The following is a 20,266-nucleotide window of genomic DNA, read 5'->3' on the forward strand; positions in this document are numbered from 1 at the left end:
ATGCCAATTTAGAAGGCACTATCCCCTGATGACTTTCAAAACAACTCTATGGATCTTTTCTCTCAGTTCAGTTCAGTTCAGTCTCTCAGTCGTGTCCGAATCTTTGCGACCCCATGAATCACAGCACGCCAGGCCTCCTTGTCCATCACCAACTCCTGGAGTTCACTCAGACTCACGTCCACCAAGTCAGTGATGCCATCCAGCCATCTCATCCTCTGTCGTCCCCTTCTCCTCCTGCTCCCTATCTCTCCCAGCATCAGAGTATTTTCCAATGAGGCAACCCTTTGCATGAGGTGGCCAAAGTACCGGAGTTTCAGCTTCAGCATCATTCCCTCCAAAGAAATCCCAGGGCTGATCTCCTTCAGAATGGACTGGTTGGATCTCCTTGCAGTCCAAAGGACTCTCAAGAGTCTTCTCCAACACCACAGTTCAAAAGCATCAATTTTTCAGCACTCAGCCTTATTCACAGTCCAACTCTCACATCTATACATAACCACAGGAAAAACCATAGCCTTGACTAGACAGACCTTTGTTGGCAAAGTAATGTCTCTGCTTCTGAATATGCTATCTAGGTTGGTCATAACTTTCCTTCCAAGGAGTAAGCTTCTTTTAATTTCTTGGCTGCAGTGATTTTGGAGCCCAGAAAAATAAAGTCTGACACTGTTTCCATTGTTTCCCCATCTATCTGCCATGAAGCGATGGGACAGGATGCCATGATCTTCGTTTTCTGAATGTTGAGCTTTAAGCCAACTTTTTCACTCTCCACTTTCACTTTCATCAAGAGGCTTCTTTGTTCCTCTTCACTTTCTGCCAGAAGGGTGGTGTCATCTGCATATCTCAGGTTATTGATATTTCTCCCGGCAATCTTGATTCCACCTTGTGTTTCTTCCAGTCCAGCATTTCTCATGATGTACTCTGCATAGAAGTTAAATAAACAGGGTGACAATATACAGCCTTGACGTACTCCTTTTCCTATTTGGAACCAGTCTGTTGTTCCATGTCCAGTTCTAACTGTTGCTTCCTGACCTGCATACAAATTTCTCAAGAGGCAGGTCAGGTGGTCTTGTATTCCCATCTTTTTCAGGATTTTCCTGTTTATTGTGATCCACATAGTCAAAGGCTTTGGCATAGTCAATAAAGCAGAAATAGATGTTTTTCTGGAACCCTCTTGCTTTTTCCATGATCCAGTGAATGTTGGCAATTTGATCTCTGGTTCCTCTGCCTTTTCTAAAACCAGCTTGAACATCAGGAAGTTCACGGTTCACACATTGTTGAAGCCTGGCTTGGAGAATTTTGAGCATTCCTTTACTAGCATGTGAGTTGAGTGCAATTGTGCATTAGTTTGAGCATTCTTTGGCATTGCCTTTCTTTGGGATTGGAATGAAAACTGACCTTTTCCAGTCCTGTGGCCACTGCTGAATTTCCCAAATTTGCTGGCATATTGAGTGAAGCACTTTCACAGCATCATCTTTCAGGATTTGAAAGAGCTCAACTGGAATTCCATCACCTCCACTAGCTTTGTTCGTTATTTCTACTCTGGTACTCATTAAGTTTTCTAGAGTACATGTGTACATGTTTGCATGTGCAAGCATGTGTGTGCATGTGTATTAATAGTAGTAGAGTAAAGAGGTGACTCATTTTCTGGATACTGCCCAGTGCTAGGATATCAGCTGAGAATCATTATCCAAGAAGGTACTGGTACCCAAATACACTAATATTTACATCTTAGTTATATTAATTGACTCATTTAATATTTATAGTATATTTTCAATGGAATTTTATTGGGACCATACTCAGCAATTAAAAGCAAAGTAGAGTATCAAATATGAAAAAAAAAAAATCAACCTATATAGAGCTACTGTGGCAAATAATTAAAATGGTGGTCAACTAAGTCAGTCTCATCTCAATTTGAATATCAGACTAATTCTCTCCCTCCCCATGCCGCCTTACTCACATATTAAGCAAATAAGATAATTCTGTAAACCTCAGTATTCATAGTTTTAAAATGTGTATTTAAATAAAAATACTTTAGGGCTATTTTTAATACTAAAATGAGAAAACTCAAAGATAACTCTTTGTAGTAATTTACAGCATACAAAAAAAAAGTAAGTAAATGGTTACATAATTTATTAAAGGCCCATCAATCAAACCAAGATTAAAACTTTTTGAAGATACAACTGAGTAAAATAAAATTTAGCAAAATAAAATAAAAATGCACTTGGGTACCTAGTAATTTACTCTAGAGCATCCCAAATTGTGATCGTAACAAGGAAAAACATGATGTGTAGTGTTCATACAGAAATCCAGGTCAGAAAAAACAAACAAACAAAAAGATATATGATGAACAGCTTTGAAAATAAAAGAGTGACCAGTTTCGTGATGCAGTGATCAGAGACAGCATTCAGTTTGAACAAAGTATGAAAACTAAATCATATATACATATATATATATGTATATATATGATTGATTGGCTTGATTATGGCTGCACACAACTTCAACTTATCACCAAATAGCTGCACAGCAAAAGGTTGCACTAGTATGTGAAACTGAAATGCTAGGCAAGCCTATTTTATGAGAGTTCTTTTCTGCATGATATGAAATAGGACAGGTGTCCGATACACCTGTTAATTTTTACAGGGGCCAGAAGGTTTTGATGCAGTGTGGGAAACCAAAGGAGAGAGAACAAGAGTCAGCTTGAATAGCAAGGGCAATTTCTATGTGTCTCCAATCAATAGAGTTAATTTTAGAGTGAGGTCTTCTTGTTTAGTGAATTAAAGGAGGTACTATTGAATAACAAATGTCAGATATCCTGTGGAAATTCCAGATTTTACATGCTGAGATCTATTATTATTCCTTATGCTAGGCTGAAAGGCTAGTTAAATATATTTATGCATAGGAACAAGGATAAAGTGTTTTAAAACTGCCCACATTATTATTATCACATATAATAAAAGGGAAAAATCAATGGTCTTACCCAAATAGATGTCAGAGATTATGGGTTTGGAAATTATTTCAATGGAAATTGAGGAAAATGTCCAGTGGTTTTCAATGTGGATTGAAAAGGATGACACAAAAATGTTTACAAAAAAATTAAAATAAATTGATGTATATTTATTTTATCCTCTGAGTAAGTGAGTGAAAGTCACTCAGTTGTGTCCATCTCTTTATGACCCATGGACTATAGAGTCCATGGAATTCTCCAGGCCAGAATACTGAAGTGATTAGTCATTCCCTTATCCAAGGGATGTTCCCAACCCAGGGATCGAACCCAGGTCTCCCACATTGCAGGCCTTTTACCAGCTGAGCCATCAGGGAAGCCATTTTATCCTTTAATATGTATAATTTGTGCATTTAATTATACTAATAGTTTAAAAGAACATATACATAATTTAAAAATATATGCATTGTATATTAGAGACAACTATTCAAAAAAATTTAAGGATAGCAATATGTCTTCAAAAGACTTTGAGACAATTGCCATAAATGTTATTGATTTTAACAATCAAATTGTCAGCAGAGTCACAAGTATATCGACAATCTTGGAATTTTATGTTATTCCATAAAAATTTAGAGATGTTTTACTGGGATAGAACTATGAAGTTCAGGGTTTAATTTTTTAGTGGGATTTCTCAAATTACCACCCTAGTACTTTGCCACACAACCTTAGATGTACATGATAAATTCTCTCTGTGAGGCATCAGGTTACTCTGGCAAATTGCTTTAGACTCTTAGCAATCTTAACCTATCTTTTGTTTCCTCCAACTTCCTCCCATACTCACTCAACTCAGTTTTTACCTCCCTCAGTTCAGTTCAGTCGCTCAGTCATGTCCGACTCTTTGTGACCCCATGAACCACAGCACACCAGGCCTCCCTGTCTATCACCAACTCCCGGAGTGCACTCAAACCCATGTCCATTGAGTTGATGATGCCATCCAACCATCTCATCCTCTGTCGTCCCGTTCTCCTCCTGCCCTCAATCTTTCCCAGCACCAGGGTCTTTTCTAATGAGTCAGCTCTTCATATCAGGTGGCCAAAGTATTGGAGTTTCAGACTCAACATCAGTGTTTCCAATGAACACCCAGGACTGATCTCCTTTAGGATGGACTGGTTGGATTTCCACGCAGTCCAAGGGACTCTCAAAAGTCTTCTCCAACACCACAGTTCAAATACATCAATTCTTCGCCGCTCAGTTTTCTTTATAGTCCAACTCTCACATCCATACATGGCCACTGGAAAAACCATAGCTTTGACTAGACAGACCTTTGTTGGCAAAGTAATATCTCTGCTTTTTAATATGCTGTCTGGGTTGGTCATAACTTTCTTTTCAAGGAGTAAGTGTCTTTTAATTTCTTGGCTGCAGTCACCATCTGCAGTGATTTTGGAGCCCCCAAAAATAAAGTCTGACACTGTTCCACTGTTTCCCCATCTGTCTGCCATGAAGTGATGGGACAGGATGTCATGATCTTAGTTTTCTGAATGTTGAGCTTTAAGCCAACTTTTTCACTCTCCCCTTTCACTTTCATCAAGAGGCTCTTTAGTTCCTTTTCACTCTGCCATAAGGGTGGTGTCATCAGCATATTTGTGGTTATTGATATTTCTCCCGGGAATCTTGATTCCAGCTTGTGCTTCCTCCAGCCCAGCATTTCTCATGATATACTCTGCATAGAAGTTAAATAAGCAGGGTGACAATATTACAGCCTTGCATGTACTCCTTTTCCTATTTGGAACCAGTCTGTTGTTCCATGTCCAGTTCTAACTGTTGCTTCCTGACCTGCATATATGTTTCTCAAGAGTCAGGTCAGGTGGTCTGCTACTCCCATCTCTTTCAGAATTTTCCACAGTTTACTGTGATCCACACAATCAAAGGCTTTGACATAGTCAATAAAGCAGAAATAGAATTTTTTCTGGAACTCTCTTGCTTTTTCGATGATCCTTCAGATGTTGGCAATTTGATCTCTGGTTCCTCTCCCTTTTCTAAAACCAGCTTGAACAACTGGAAGTTCACAGTTCACGTATTGCTGAAGCCTGGCTTGGAGAATTTTGAGCATTACTTTACTAGCGTGTGAGATGAGTGCAATTGTGCAGTAGTTTGAGCATTCTTTGGCATTGCCTTTCTTTGGGATTGAAATGAACACTGACCTTTTCCAGGCCTGTGGCCACTGCTGAGTTTTCCAAATTTGCTGGCATATTGAGTGCAGCACTTTTACAGTGTCATCTTTCAGGATTTGAAATAGTTCAACTGGAATTCCTTCACCTCCACTAGCTTTGTTCATAGTGATGCTTCCTAATGCCCATTTGACTTCATATTCCAGGATGTCTGGCTCTAGGTGAGTGATCACACCATTGTCACTATGTAAGTCATAAAGATCTTTTTTGTACAGTTCTTCTGTGTATTCTTGCCATCTCTTTTTAATATTTTCTGCTTCTGTTAGGTCCTTACCATTTCTGTCCTTTATTGAGCCCATCTTACATGAAATGTTCCCTTGGTATCTCTAATTTTCTTGAAGAGATCTCTAGTTTCCCTCATTTTATTTACCTCCTTCACTAACACTTATTTCTTTTATTTCATTCCTCTGTTCTCAGTGTGTAACATATGTATGTAACCACTCATTCTATTTTGTTTCTTAACATTGTGCTCCCTCTTATTCTAATTATTATTAATACACTTAAATTATATATGTATGTTTGTGTGTATGGGTGTCCATGGCTCAAAGGGCACAGTTACTGTCCAACATTTTCCAATGTTTCCCATAGAGTCATATCACCCTTTAATTGAGAAAACAGTGATCTATGCATAAGACAGTTCTAAATTTTCCTGGGACAAATCCAGCCAGAGAAATACAATACCAAAAATTTCAGTACAGGCCCCAATATAAAGCCAGTGTAGAAAGCAGCCAGTTATCAATTTCTTAGCTTATGTTGAATGGATGCTTCAGACCAAAGGACAAAAAGAGTAAATTTAGAATCCTTCACTTCTGCTTGACAATTTTTCCATTAACAGGTATAGTGAAGAAAGATATAAGTGGTATGCATATATAGCAAAATCTGAAATATCAAGTTTATGGGAATGCAAGCTATGGTTTGTGACTGTACCTGTGACTTACAGATCCTTGTTGTGACAGGAGTGTTTCCACCTCCCTTTCAAATCAAGGATGTCCCCTAGAATGTTTTGTCAGCCCTTGGCACTCTGACTCTGAAATCTTCCAGAATGCTGACTTGCATGGTCAGCCTGGCCTCTGCTGACTTCAGGGCACTATGTACAGATTTCTGAGGAGAAGGGTAAGATGGGATTCTGCTCTGTATTATGTTAGGCATGGTAGTTCCCAGTTGTTTTTCCTTTAAAATAGAAAAGCAAAATCCATATAATACAGGCAACAGTTGTTTTTTGTTTTTTTTTTTTGCCTTGGCTCCCATCAGACTGGAGGCCTGTCTTTTAATTATGGAATTCTTCACTTACCACCATTATAAACCAAGTCTGATTAAAAATATAAGAACTGGGGACTTCCTTGATTAAGACTCTGTGCTTCCACTGAAGAGGGCATAGGTTGGATCCCTGACCAAGTAACTATCAATAAGATCCCATAGCAGCTAAGCCAATTGTGTGTGTGTGTGTGTTATACAAAAGGGGGGGGAAAGAAAAGGCAGTTACAACTAAATTTAAATTTTAGTGATTTTCTACAGAATCTCTGTTAAATATGTACTAAGTATACTGTGGTTTTAGTCACAGTTTTCTGAACAGTAGGGTAAAAAGTAACACAAAGCAAATTAGCTGCATAGACACACATGCATACACCAGACATCAAATCATTTAAAGATTAAGTTGTTAGAAACAAACATATTGGTAGTATTCACATCACACACACATTTCCATTAAGGTCATACATAAAGGATATTGAAAACATTTTAATGGAGGAAAAATATGAGTTAGAAATGGAGTAAACCAAGGCTCTAACCCTGTTTCCAGTGAAAGAGTTTGAGTAAAGCAGTAATTCTCTCTGTGACTCATATTCTCATCTATAGAAAGGACTAACAGTGCTTTCCCTCAAAATGCTATTGCAATGTGAAATCTTTTGCATTTCTCTTGTGTTAAAAAATGTGAAATGTATCATATAAGTATTGGAATGTGAAATAGTACTTTCTTGTTATTTAAAATTTCCTCTGAAGACCCCAAGCTGAAAATGACTAAAAATAAATGCCTCTTCTCCCAATTTCTAAATAAAAATGCTGGACAAGATTTACTAGAATCAAATAAAAGAAGTCTTTTGACCATTGGTCACATCATTTCTCCAAAAGAATAAAATAAGAAAGAATAAAATGAAATTTTTGGAAAGGAATTCATTCAAGTAGGAAAATGCATAGGAGATGAAAGTCTGTGTTACCTTTTCTTCCCTACACACGGGGGCAGAAGTATTTCCCACTACAACCTCTAGTCAATGATTCCCGAAGAAATATTGATAGGGATGGGAATGGTTGCAAGAAATATACCATCCTCTTATTCCAAAACCAGACCATTGTAAATTTTTGTGGCACTAAGGGAGTGAAGCACAGCTTATTGCTACTTGGACAAGGTAACATATATCTCCCAGATTTGGAGAGATTCTGGGACAGAAAGGTACATGAGGAAGCTGCTTCTTATCTAGAAAAGTTTGAATTCAGGGACTGGCTGGAGTAAACACAGAGTGAGGTAAGACAAGAAGTGGGGAGAGCAGTGGAAAAACAGCCAAGACCTTTTTACAGAGCGGGAATGTACAATATTTTCCACAGACCAAGAAGATACTGAGGAAGTAACTGTGCAAGATCTCTCAAAGAGGATTCCTATAGGGAGGTTGCTTTACAGAGTAAGGTAACTCCAGCAGAGGAAAATCAGAGTTGATCCCCTGCAGTGTGCAAGAACTACAGTGTTGGCTTTGCAAGGGTTAAAAGGGATCAGGTAAAAGTGCCCCTCTTATTATGGAAGGATGCAGTATGCTTGGGGATAAGGTCTCTTTAGAATCTTTCTGGTCCCTATGGAATAGTCAACAGAAATTAACAGAGATTAATGAGATTAATCTCATTAATGTTAATGAGATTAACAGAAGGCATGATAGCCAAGATATGTCTGACTACTAAATGTATCTTTAATCTTGTCTATTCAATTGTCTCTCAAATTCTAATGAACTACACAGAAAAGGTGGGAAGAAATGGAGTAACCTTAACTTGTTTTCTCACTGCAGACAACCAACCCTCAGGCCTGAGCTGAGGAGGTGTAAAGATCACTGAATTGGATGCAAAACGGAAGTGATGATTTAGTGTATTTTAGACTGGATTTTAAAAATCTAAAAATGAGACTATTCTTATATTTGAGAAGTTTTGAGCGCTCCAAAAATGTTGAGAGACAAGAACAAGATTCAATAGTCTATGTCTGAAGGCACTATTAGGAAAAGTATAAAGTTGTATCCTAACTAACAAGTTCAGTCCAATTAGTATATGTATAAAAACTTGTCTATATCATTTATCTATCTACCTACCTCTCTATCTAGAAATATAGGTGTATGGATATGTATATTTGCACCCATAGATAATGTGCATATACAATTTATTATCTTACTATAGAACTTTTAATATTTTTATGTGCTCTATTTATTGCTGTTTCTTCATAATCACACCCTAATTTCCATGCAGAAGCATCCCTTATCTACTCTCTGTCTTTAAAAAGTGCATAGATTGGATGTAATCCAGTTCCAGGGTTGGATGGTGCCCTAGACCTATCCATTCAATATATTCCCTCTAATCTTGTCCACAATAATTATTTAGTAATATGTATGTGACTCAAAGACCAAGCATGGCTAATAAGAGGGCGTTATCATTTGGAAAAATAAATATGTTTTCACTGGAGTTGAAACAAACAGAATATCAGCATAAACTTCTAAGAGTTATCTTGTGACTATTTGAGGGTAGCCTGCTTATGGACATAAAAATGTGTAGAAACGTATAACAAAATTTTGCAAAAGAAAAATTTCTTACTCATTGATAAATTGTTTGAAACCCTGGATTCAAGTGTGGCTGAAATAAAAAGTAACTCTGTAATTGTAAGCTACCTAAGTTGATAGATTCATCTTTTAAGTCAGTTTGAGTTGCATTTTCCTTATTTGCAATTAAAATAGTTCTTAGGAATATCCTCCTTAAAAGTTGAGGTTTCACATTAACATGGATGATGGTTGTCAACGAAAAGCATTAAGTAATGGCAACAGTAGAAGTGAGGGTGACCTATTCATTAAATGTGCATATTGTTTTATAATTTGTAGGCATGAAACATTTATGTATGATAGTGTATTTCACTCCATAAGTAAAGCTGCTCTTCAGTTCAGTTCAGTTGCTCAGTCGTGTCCGACTCTGCCACCCCCATGAATCGCAGCACGCCAGGCCTCCCTGTCCATCACCAACTCCCTGAGTTCACTCAAACACGTCCATTGAGTTGGTGATGCCATCCAGCCATCTCATCCTCTGTCGTCCCCTTTTCCTCCTGCCCCCAATCCCTCCCAGCATCGGAGTCTTTTCCAATGAGTCAACTCTTCGCATGGAGTTATTAAATATTTTACAAATCATGGTCAAAATGTACTTGTCATGCATGTCATTTCAATTATTTCAGTCGTGTCTGACTCTTTGTGATCCTATGGACTGTAGACCCACCAGGCTTTTCTGTCCATGGGATTCTCCAGGCAAGAATACTAGAGTGGGTTGCCATTCCCTCCTCCAGGGGAGCTCCCTGACCCAGGGATAGAACATGCGTCTCCTTCACCTTCTGCATCAGAGATGGATTCTTTACTCCTGAACCACTCGGGAAGCTGAAATGTATTACACCCAAGCAATTTGAATTTGATTCCTTAGTTTTTTTCCAATAGTTTTGATATGTATAAACTAGGAAAATAATCAACATAAGTGAATCTATAAAAGTTCAATTCTGTTTGATAATGTAGCAGTTGCTGGTGGAAAAGTAAGCATACCATACAAATGGAGAAGGAGTATTCAGCAATTCTGTCAAGTTGAGTATAAAATTTCTAAATCTTCTTACCATTAGAGCTAAATTTAGAAAGGGAAATCTCTAGGTTTGGCCTTCCACACACTGAATTGGAAATGAAAAAAATAAAATTCAGAATTTTTTTATAAATAAAGCTCTGCTAGTTATTTTTGGGATTACATTATATATACATAATATTAAAGATTAAAAATATAAAATAGGATTCAGAAGTATACATCATCCAAGTTATAGCTATTATCTGAAGAGTGTTTATTTTGTTTCAAGCACAGTTCTAAATATTTTATATATATTAACTCTCTTAATAAAACAATTACTCTTATGATGTAACATTGATATTATCCTTCCTTTTTCAAAACTGAGAAGACTGAGGAAAAGAGATATCATATAGCTTACTTAAGAAAGTTAAGTATAGGGATGCCATAAGATGGTGGAGGACTAGGATGGGAAGATCACTTTCTCCCCCAAAAATACATCAAAACATCATGTGGTCAACTTCCACAAAAGAGCATATACATGCTGACAGAGGACTCCAGACACCTCACAAGGCAAACCAATCTCTTCTAAATAAGGTAGGACAAAGAATAAAGATAAAAAGGGAGACAAAGGATTTGGGGATGGACCTGTCCTGGGGAGGGAGTTGTGACAGGGGAGGTTTCCACACAATACCAAATCCTCTCACAGGTGGGTGAGTGGGGAGCTTCAGAATCACAGAGGGCAGCATAACCGATATATATATAGGTTATGTGTGTATATATATATATATATAAACACATAAATTATGTTATATTTATACATATAAATTATATGTACATAACATATATATATATATATTTTTTTTTATTTTTTTTTTTTTCTGCTCCTGGTTGCCTCTCTCCCTCTTCTGTCTTCATTTATCTGTATAACCCTGTGAAGCTCTTTGGGTGTTCCTGGCTGTGTATAGGCTAGAGACAGGGATTGAGAAGATGCAACAAATGTTCAACAAGGACATAGAAGAAATAAAGAATAATATATATATATATATATATATATATATATATATATATATAAACAGAAATCATGCCAAATAGCAATTACCAGCTGAGAAGTGGCTCACACACTTGCATCCACCCTAAGTGAATGGAGCCTAGGTACAGAGGTCTAGGCTGCATCATCAGTCCTAAGGGAAAGGACTGGCGTTGAATTCCATGAGGACACTCTGAAGGAACTAATGTGACATAGCACAGACAAAATGGGGAAAACCCAAACCACAGGAATGCCAGAGAGACAAAGTAAAATAAAGGGCCTTTGCTGCAGGAAGGCTCTAATGCCACACTGTGATCATTAGTGTCCTCACAGAACAAAGGAGTGCACCCTAGTGAATACCAAAGGAGAGCAAGCCATCTGCCTTTTATGGCTCTCCACAGAGGCAGAAAGGCAGGTGTGCAACAGCCAGAGGTGGAAGACAAGGGGCTGCCGCAATCTCGGCCCCAGAGACTGCATCTCCTCCCAAGCTATGAGAGGGCTTTTATTGCTAACCATGTCCTCCTGGGATCTGGGACAGTTCATATCTACTGAGAATGTCACAGACCAAGATCAGGTCCCCTGAGGGGACACAGGGCCCATGTGGGACTATGCCTTCATGGCCCACCTGGGAGCCTAGAAGGTGCACAGTGCCTTGGGCTGTGCAAACTCCTGTGTGCTCCAACCACTGCTAGGACTCCACACATGTGCCAGCAGCATTTGCAGTGTTCTTCCCTCTCCACAACACAACTGAGCAAGTAAGTCCAAATAAGTGGCCACTTCTGTCCCCTCTTGTTAAGGCAGAGATCAGACACTGAAAATACTTAAAAGCAGAGGAGAACAACCTAAGGAAAAGAAAGATAGGGGGACTGCCCCAGAAGTGGTAGTGCAACAGAATACAATCTTGCAGTTAGGCTGAGACTGCATTTGAGGGGCAACTGCAGACTTTGAAAACAAGTACAAGTCAGAAGAGGGGAATATCTGACATTGAACTGGTCCCACACTGCCCACAACAGCTCCAGAAAAATTCCTAGATATATTTTTATTTATTATTATTACTGTTTAATTTTTTTAATTTAAAATTTCTTATCATTTTTATTCTTATTTGTTCTCTTCTCTGTGTCTTTCCTTTCTTCCCCTTCTCTTTTTTTCCACTCCTATTGTCCTAATATGGCTCTTTATTACTTCTTTAACTTTTATTTTTCATAGCTTACTTTTACCTTTCTAAAAAAAAAAAAAAAAAGCCTTTTAAAAAATAAATTCTGTATTTTTTGTATTTGATTTTTTTTATATTGTAGTTTTGAGAGCCAAATTTTTATTCTAGGTTTTTAATTTTTGATCTTTTGTATTTAATTTTGTACCATTTAGTCTGATTTTTCATATCCAATTTCACTTAGGGATTTGATTACCAGCTTGATCACTCCCTTCCTTTTTGACTCTCCCTTTTCTGCTCATGGTTGTCTCACTCCCTCTTCTGTCTTCTTTTATCTGTATAACTCTGTGAAACTCTTTAGGTGTTTCTGGCTGTGAATAGGCTAGACACAGGGATTGAGAAGATGCAACAAATGTTCAACAAGGACGTAGAAGAAATAAAGGATAATCAATCAGTAATGAACAATGCAATAACTGAGATTAAAAACCCTTTGGAGGGAACCAACAGTAGAGTAATGAGGTAGAAGAAAAATAAGTGAGCTGGAAGATAGAAGGTGGAAATAAATGGAAGAGACTGAAAAAAAATAATAAAAAGAAAAGTGAAAAAAATAATGATAAAAAGAAAAGAGAACATCATAAGAGACCTCTGGGACAATATTAAGTGCCCAAACATTGAAATCATAGGCATTCCAGAAGAAGACAAAAGGAACGAGCATGAGAAAGCATGAAAGTGAAAGTGAAGTCGCTCAATCGTGTCCGACTCTTAGCAACCCTATGGACTGCAGCCTACCAGGCTCCTCCATCCATGGGATTTTCCAGGCAAGAGTACTGGTGTGGGGTGCCATTGCCTTCTCTAAGAAAGCATGAGGAGATAGTAAAAAACTTCCCTAAAATGGTGAAGGAAGTAACCCCTCAAATCTAAGTCCAGAGAGTCTCATACAGGAAAACCCAAGGAGAAACAAACCAAGACACATGTTAATCAAACTAACAGAAACTGAACACACACACACACACACACACACACACACACACACACACTAAAAGCCAGCAAGGGAAAAGCAACAAATAACATACAAGTGGATTCCCATAAGGATAGCAGCTGATCTTTCAACAGAAACTCTGCAAGCCAGAAAGGAATGGCAGTGTATAGTTAAAGGAAAGAAAGGGAAAACCTATGACCAAGATGACTGTATCCAGCAAGAATCTCATTCAGATCAAAAGCTTTACAGACAGGCAAAAGCTAAAAGGATTTAGCACCACTAAACCAGGTCTTCAAGAAACGCTAAAGGATCTTCTGTAGACATGAAACACAGAAAAGTTTTATAAAAATTAACCCAAAACAATAAAGTAAATGGTAACAGGATCATACTTATCAATAATTACCCTAAATATAAATGGTTTAAATACTCCAAACAAAAAATAAAGGCTAGCCAAATGGATACAAAAACAGAACTGTTATTTATGCTGCCTACAAGAGACCCACCTCACACCTAGGGACACGTTCAGACTGAAATTAAGGGTCTGGAAAAAAGGTATTTCATGCAAATGGAAAATAGAATAAAGTGGGAATAGCAATACTCATCTCAGATAAAATAGACTTAAAGACTGTTATAAGAGACAAAGAAGGACACTACATAATGACCAAGGGATCAATCTAAGAAGATAAACAATTATAAATATATATACACCCAACATAGGAGTACCTCGATACATAAGGCAAATGCTAACAACTATTAAAGGGGAAAATGACAGTAACATGATAATGGTGCTGGATTTTAACACTCCACTCACACCAATGGAAATATCATCCAGACAGAAAATTAACAAGGAAACACAAGCTTTAAAGGATACATTGGTCTAGTTAGACCTAGTTGATATCTACAGGGCATTTCATACAAAAACAATGCATTTCACTTTTTTTCTCAAGCGCACATTGTACATTCTCCAGGATGTGGCCACATCCTGGGCCACAAATCCAACCTTGGTAAATTTTTAAAAAATGAATTAAAAAATGAAATAATTCTTAGCATCTTTTCTGATTACAATGGTGTAAGATTAGATATTAGCAAGAGGAAACAAGCTGTAAAAAACACAAACAAATGAAGGCTAAGCAACATGCTTCTGAATAACCAACAAATCACCGAAGAAATAAAAAAGGAAGTCTAAATATGCATAGAAACCAATGATAATAAAAACATGACAACCCAAAACCTTTTGGATTCAGTAAAAGCAGTGCAAAGAGGAAAGTTCATAACAATGTAATTCTATGTCAACAAAGAAGAGAAACATCAAATAAATGACCTAACCTTATATTAGAAACAACAACAACAACAAAATTAGTACAAGACACCATAAATGTTAGTGCAAAAATAAATGAAAAAGAAATGAAAGAGATCAAAGCAAAGATCAATAAAACTAAAAGCTGGTTCTTTGAGAAGATAAACAACATAGACCAACAGCTAGCCAGACTCATCAAGTTAAAAAAAAAAGGAAAACACAAATCAATAAAATTAGAAATAAAAATGAAGAAATTACAACAGATAACACAGAAATGCAAATGCCCTTAAGAGACTACTGTGAGCAACTTTATGGCAATAAAATGTACAACTTGGAAGAAATGGACAAATTCTTAGAAAAGTATAACTTTTCAAAACTGAACCACAAAGAAATAGAAAATCTGAACACACCAGTCTCAAGCATGGAAATTGAAACTGTAATAACAAATCTCCAACAAACAAAAGGCCAGGACCAGATTGCTTCACAGGGAATTCTACCAAAAATTTAGAGAAGAGTTAACACATATCCACCTCAAGCTGTTTCAGCAAATTGCAGAGGAAAAGAAAACTCCCAAACTCATTCTCAGTCATGCTGATACAAAACCAGACAAAGATGCTACAAAAGAAAGAAAACTGCAGTCCAATATCACTGATTAATATAGATGCAAAAATCATCAACAAAATTCTAGCAAACAGAAGCCAACAACATATTAAAAAGATTATGTATCATAAGCAAGTGGACTTTATTTCAGGGATGCAAGGATTCTCAAAATTTGCAAAATAATCAATATGATGTACCATATTAATCAATTGAAAGGGAAAAGCTTATGATTATTTCAATAGATGCAAAGAGAGCCTTTAATAAAATTCAGTATCATTTTTGATAAAAGTTCTCCAGAAAGTAAGCATAAAAAGAACATATATCAATATAATTAAAGCCATATACAACAAATACACAGCAAATATTATCCTCAGTGGTGAAAAACAAAGTATTTCCTCTAAAATCAGCAATAAGACAAGGGTGCCCACTCTCACCTCTATTATTCAACATATTTTTGAAAGTCCTAGCCACAGCAATCAGAGAAGAAAAAGAAATAAAGGAATTCAGATTGGAAAATAAGTAAAACTCTCACTTTTGCAGATGACATGATTTTCTACACAGAACATCCTAAAGATGCCACCAGAAAATTACTAGAGCTAATCAATGAATGTAGTAAAGTCTCAGAATATAAAATTAATACAAATAAACCCCTTGCATTCCTATATACTAACAATGAAAAATCAGGAAGAGAAATTAAGGAAATAATCCCATTCACCATAGCAATAATAAGAATAAAATATTTGGGGATAAATTTACCTAAAGAAACAAAATACCTATTATACACACATATAACTATAAAACACTGATGAAAGAAATCAAAGATGACACAAATAGATGGATAAATATACTGTGTTCTTGGATTGGAAAAATCTATGTAGTGAAAACAAGTATACTGCCCAAAACAACCTATTGATTCAACACAATCCCTATTAAATTAACGATGGTATTTTTCACAGAACTAGAACAAAAAAATTCACAATTTGTATGGAAACACAAAAGACCTCAAATAGTCAAAGCAATATTGAGAAAGAAGAATAGCACCTTATCTTTGACAAAGCAGGCAAAAATATACAGTGGATAAGACAGTCTCTTCAGCATGTGGTGTCAGGATAAATGGTGAACTCCATATAAAAGAATGAAACTAGAACACTTTATAACTCCATGCACAAAAAATAAACTCAAATGTATTAAAGAGCTAAATGTAAAACCAAAGACTATAAAACTCTTAGAGGAAAACATAGGCAAAACATTCTCTGATGTAAATGAACCAAGATCCTCTATGACCCACCTCCAAGAGTAAGGGAAATGAAAAGAAAAATAAACAAATGGGATCTGATTAAATTTAAAAGCTTTTGAACAGTGAAAGAAACTATAAGCAAAGTGAAAAGACACCCCTCAGAATGGGAGAAATAATAGCAAACAAAAACTTGACAAGGGATTAACTTCCAAAATATACAAGCAGCTCATGCAGCTCAATGCCAGAAAAATGAACAACCCAATCGAAAAGTGGGAAAAAGACCTAAACAGACATTTCTCCAAAGAAGACATACATATGGCAAAAAAAAAAACATGAAAAGTTGCTCAACATCACTCATTATTAGATACATGCAAATCAAAACCACATTGAGTTATATACTCATGCCTGTCAGAGTGGCCATCATCAAAAATTCTGTGAACAATAAATGCTGGAGAGCATGAGAAGAAAAGGGAACCCTCTTACACTGTTGGTGGGAATGCAAACTGGTACAGCCACTATGGAAAACAGTGTGGAGAGTCCTGAAAAAATTGGGAATAGAACTGCCATTCGACTCAGAAATCCCACTGCTGGGCTTATACTCCAAAGAAACCATAATTGAAAGAGACTCCTGTACCCCAATGTTCATTGCATCACTGGTTACAATAGCTAGGACATGGAAGAAACTTAGACGTCCATTGGGAGATGAATGGGTAAAGAAGTTGTGATACATATGCAAAATGAATATTACTCAGCTTTAAAAGGAATGCACTTGAGTCAGTTCTAATAAGGGGGATGAAACTGGAACCTATTAAACAGAGTGAAGCAAGTCAGAAAGAGAAATACAAATACTGTATATTAACGCATATATATGGAATTTAGGATGGTGCCAATGATTCTAAATGCAGGGCACCAAAAGAGATTCATACAATAAAAACATATTTTGAGCTCAGGGGGTTAAGGTGAGGGTGGGATGACTTGAGAGAATAACATTGAAACATGTACATTATCATATGTAAAATAGATGGCCAGTGCAAGTTCGATGCATGAAGCAGGGCACCCAAAGCCAGTGCTCTGAGGCAACCCAGAGGGATAAGGTTGGGAGGGAGGTGGGAGGGGGTTTCAGGATGAGAGAACATATGTATACCTGTGGCTGATTCACAGCAAAAACCATCGCAAAGCTGTAAAATAATTATTGGCCAATTAAATTAATTTTAAAAAAGTCATCACATTAAGTAAATATGTCACTTGGAAATAAAGAGGTGGGCACATATATGTGTTGAGAACACAATGGTTGAAAAGGGAGGAACTGTAAATATGGGCACATATCTCAGAAGTTCAGGCTTCCAGACACAGGGGTTTCATAATACTAGATGGCCTAATTGTTCACAATATTAAGTGGCATTTGGAATTAGCTACAGTAAGGGATTTAAAGTTGCCTGGAGGATGGGCACAGAAAGGCTGATTCTGCATGCTCTGTCACTTGGGAGGGTGGAGCTGCTGTGCCTTCCTGTCGACCTCTGTCTTGCAAAAGGTACAGAAATAGGAGGGATGGATTTAGTCGTCTGCCATCATTCCTTTCACTGGGTCCTTCTCTCTCATCTCACTTGGCTGTCTCTTCCTTTCTTCTTCCATCCTTTGAATGTTGTCCATAGTCAGGTCAATCCACTTATTGAGCAGACCAAACAGATGTCTATTTGTTGTAAAGAGATGCCATTATTGCTTTTTATTAAGTTTTTTCCACTTTATTCTGCAAGCACCCCCCCCCCAACTTGAACTTTACAGTATCCAGTTTGTATGCACAGAAGTATGGAATATCTTTCTGATTTATAAATTCTTGCTTCCATATTAGGACTCAATAGTCCTTGGCCTGTTTTGAAAGATTTAAATTATTCTGAGTCTTCTTCTGCTTTGTAATGCTTACTAAGTACTTTGTTTCTATCCACAATGTCTATATAATGGCTTCCACATGTTTCCATGCCTGAGTCTCCAGTTAATGTATATTCTCCTGGGTGCCAAGATCTGGTTTTTGCCAGGTTTCAATTTTAATCAAAAAGCCTTCTTTCATGTACTCACTTATATTAACAGGTCTGCAATAAGAGTTATCATGCCATGCTTTTTCAAATATATTCAGGGTTCCCTCTTGGACCAGCATTTGAAAAAACATGGACAATTTGCTCTGTAAGTGGTAGACCTTGTGTGTGTGTGTGTGTGTGTGTGTGTGTGTGTGTGTGTGTGTGTGTGTGTAGTGGCCTTTCTCACTGTTCTTTTTATAGGTCTTTTTTGTCAAGACCTTCACATTTTCACCACCACCCATTTCATTTCCACTGGCCCCAGCCATGGAATACAGCTGCCCTACTTGATATTCTTTTACAGACATAGGTAGGATGACCCCATACTCCTTGAGCAGGATTATGTTTCTTCCAAGATGCAGAGCTACTGACTGCCTGCTCAGCTCCCAGTGATCTTCCCAGCAATGACAGTCATGGCTCAACTGGACTGCCTGTGCTACTTCTCTGTGGCCTGCTTTGTCTCCACCACCCTTGTGGTCACCACTCATGCCCCTGCCACCCCTGCCTTGCCTCTCCATCAATCATTTCTTTTAAAAACAAGCCCAGATACCGGTCGAAAGAAAGCTATAAGATACTGATGAAAGAAATCAAAGATGACACAGATGAAATGATATATCACGTTCTGGGATTAGAAGGATCAATAATGTGAAAATGACTATAATACCCAAAGCAACCCATAGTTTCAATGCAATCCTATCAAATTAGCAATGACATTTTTCACAGAATTAGAATAAAAACAAAATTACAATTTGTATGGAAACACAAAAGACCTGAAATAGCCAAAACTATCTTGAGAAAGAAAAGCACAGCTGGATGTATCAGGCTTCTTGATTCCAGATGATACTACAAAGCTGCAGTAATTGAGACTGTATGGTACTAGCACAAAAACAGAAAAACAGAGAAAAAACAAAAAACAGACCAACAGCATAGGATAGAAAGCCCATAAACAAACCCACCCACCCAAAGTCACCTAATCTATGAGAAAGGAGAAAGGGAGAAAAGACAGCCTCTTCAGTAAGTGTGTTGTGAAAACTAGACAGCTACATATAAAAGAACAAAATTAGAACACTCCATAACAGCATACACACACACACACATACACAATTGATTAAATGTCTAAATGTAAATCAGGACACTATAAAACTTTTAGAGGAAAACATAGGTAAAACACCCTGACATACACAACACAAAGACTTTTTTGATCCACTTTCTAGAGTAATGAAAATAAAAATAGACAAATGAGACCTAATTACACTTAGAAGCTTTTGCACACCTAAGGAATTCACAAATAAGATGAAAAAACAACCCTCAGAATGGGAGGAAATATTTGCAAACAAAGCAATTGACAAGAGATTAATCTCCAAAACATATGAACAGCTCATGCAGCTCAATATAAAAAAAAGCAACCTAATCAAACAATGGGTGAAGACCTAAATAGGCATTTCTCTAAAGCAGACATACAGATGGCCAGCAAACACACGAAGAAATATTCAACATTTCTAATTATTAGAGAAATTCAAATCAAAGTTACAATAAGGTATAGAGTTACATTTCTCAGAATGGCCATCATCAAAATATCTACAAACAATAAATGCTGGAGAGGGTGTGGAGAAAATGGAATCATCTTACACCATTGGTGGGAATGTAAATTGATACAGCCACTATGGAGAACAGTGTGGCTGTTCCTTAAAAAAGCTAAAAATAGAGCTACCATATAACCCAGCAATCCCGCTCCTGGACATATACCCAGAGAAAACTATAATTCAAAAAGCTGTATGCACCCGTGTTCACTGAAATAATATTCACAATAACCAGAACATGGAAGCAACCTAAATGTCTATCAAAAGAAGAATGGATATAGAAGATGTAGTACATATATACAATGGAATATTACTCAGCCATTAAAGGCAATAA

The 20,266-nt window shown here is 37.1% G+C and overlaps 1 pseudogene; it reads right to left on the reverse strand.

Moving 5' to 3' along the window:
• Positions 1–17,837: 17,837 nt before the first annotated feature.
• LOC139177707 (phosphatidylinositol transfer protein alpha isoform pseudogene) lies at positions 17,838–18,840 on the reverse strand (annotated as a pseudogene).
• Between the last annotated feature and the right edge of the window lie 1,426 nt (positions 18,841–20,266).

This window comes from Bos indicus, chromosome 19 (assembly GCF_029378745.1).
Source record: "Bos indicus isolate NIAB-ARS_2022 breed Sahiwal x Tharparkar chromosome 19, NIAB-ARS_B.indTharparkar_mat_pri_1.0, whole genome shotgun sequence".
NCBI lineage: Eukaryota > Metazoa > Chordata > Mammalia > Artiodactyla > Bovidae > Bos > Bos indicus.